Consider the following 2238-nt stretch of genomic DNA (forward strand, 5'->3'; position numbering starts at 1 on the left):
TGCAGGTAGCCAGATCCCCCCAAGAAAGGGAACTATTTCATTTATTGTAGAGAAGTAACAAAAGAACAGAATCTTAAAATTTAATTTCCCCATCTTTGAACTAACATAAATGACACAATAATTAGCATGCAATTACAAATTACGTTAACCATCCCAATTTAGTTGCGCACTGTTGAAAATTAAAAAAGGAGGCTGAAACGCAAACAAAAAAGAGGAGGAAAAACAGGAAATGGAGGGCTTGAAACCCGTAAAGGGTACTCGTTCCTTAAAAACAATATTTGCACCCTCTTGGTTTGAAATTGCTAGCGGGCTTTTAAAACAAATAATTTTAAGGGATATGAGAAGCTTTAGGCAAATATGCAAACTCACTAAAGGTAACAAGAATAATTTAAAGTGTGAATTTCAGCGCCACCGGAGGGAGAATATTCTCGCTCAAGGATGGCTTGCTGAAAATGCTTGCTCATACACCTCTTAAATTGTTAAACAGGTCAGCCACACAATTCTTGTTTATAATTGAACAAAATACAAGTACTTCCCGAAGTGCTTGTAACGATGGTATCAACATCCACTTACCCCAAAAATGCTAGAAGATGGTACGTGAAGTCATTTGGGTAACTCACATATTTTTTCTTTCTAATGCTTATGAAGCACCCCAAACTCCGTGGAGTCACCTAATTAAAAAAATGAGCCAAATGGACACAGGAGTCAGGTCTGCACTAGGTAAGTTACGATTTGAGTGCCACCCCCAGATCCTCAGTTCTTCATTTCTAGTTAAAATAAAGCAAATGCTAATCCACACAAAAAATAATAATAATAATAATAAAACACAGATATCCTGATAGACAAAAATTGAGAAAATGATATAAACAAGCAAACAATGAATTACCTGCTTCGAATAAGGCTTTAATCACAATTGATTTTAAGAAATCCACAACCCAAACTTCCTATGTTCCACTAACCGTAAATCCTCATCCATTGCAAGGGTTTGAAGAAATTAAAAGATTGGGTTTCGTGAATGTGATGCTGTTAAGGTTGCAGAGATAAGGTAAGGGGGTGGGATGGGGTAGGGGGAGGTTAATTTTGGTTCTCTCTTCTCCTCAGGTGAAATCTGGTACACCAAAATCGTTTTTAATGGCAATAAATTTTACAAGCACTGAATTGAACAAAACGGAAAAATAAAGAAAGACTGTAAGAGGACTTGTCAAGTTCTTTATCAATAATGGTTTGTGTGTGAAATCAGAATTACTCGAATTAGAAGGGTAAGCGATTGTAACCCTTTATTTTCTCAATTAGAAAAAGTCTTCAAGTGAATAAAGAATTGTTGGAGAAACTGACAAGATAGACGATCAAATTTGGTCATAGTTAGTGATTGTTTGGGAGATATTATTTGAAACTAAAAATAAAATCTTTTAGAGAATGTACAGTTAAAAAGTATGAAAAGACTGTGGTTTATTTACAAAATTTTATTGTTGAGAAATATAAAGTTGAAGATGAGTTTAAGGAAAGCGAAAGAATCTATCATTACCATTATTAAAGATGTTTTTTGTACATCATATGTAGCAATATATGTAGCCCATATACGAAATACTTGGGATGCTACTGAGTTGTAGTTTCATCAATTTCAAATGAAAATTACTATTTAAAATGAAGATTCCATCACTTCAACTACAACTAGTTTGATATAATATAAAACTGGATCCTTTTGTCAATACCAAATACAATAGTCCTCCTCCTCCATAATGTGCTATAAAATAAGGAATAACTTCGTTATTGTATAGAAGAGACTTTGTTCTGGTAGAGTTACTTTTAATAACTTATTGCAACGTGTTTGGAATTAGGGTGGTGTTTTCATATAATATTTAGGGACGTAGACAATCTCTTAGGCAATGCAAATAATGAATTGTATTTGAAGCGTCCAAATATTGCAAAATTTATAGGTAAACAATTTAATTTGTTTTCTAATAATTAAATGTAAGAAAGTTCAATACTAATACTATATATCACAATGAAAAACATGCAAAAAATATCTAACTAAAAGTAAAAGAGTCAGTTATGAGTTACTCTTCACAAGCTGGATTTGTAGTTAGCTCAGCCATTTTCGATTGAGCCGATTTAGCTAAGCCACTAGGAAGTGACTGGATTTTCAAACGACCTCAATTCATCTAAAAAATTAATGTTCCTTTTTCTCTTTCAAGAATATTCATTTGTTGGCTTTACTTTTTCTCTTTCTTTCTACAT

General features: G+C 33.0%; 1 long non-coding RNA gene across 1 annotated transcript; it reads right to left on the bottom strand.

The window, feature by feature from the left end:
• Positions 1-25: 25 nt before the first annotated feature.
• Positions 26-1275, bottom strand: LOC111378073. Its single transcript, XR_002699809.1, has 2 exons — positions 887-1275; positions 26-767 (listed from the first exon to the last, which is right to left on the bottom strand). It is a non-coding gene; the product is annotated as an uncharacterized LOC111378073 (long non-coding RNA).
• Between the last annotated feature and the right edge of the window lie 963 nt (positions 1276-2238).

This window comes from Olea europaea, unplaced genomic scaffold (genome assembly GCF_002742605.1).
Source record: "Olea europaea var. sylvestris unplaced genomic scaffold, O_europaea_v1 scaffold17643, whole genome shotgun sequence".
Lineage (NCBI taxonomy): Eukaryota > Viridiplantae > Streptophyta > Magnoliopsida > Lamiales > Oleaceae > Olea > Olea europaea.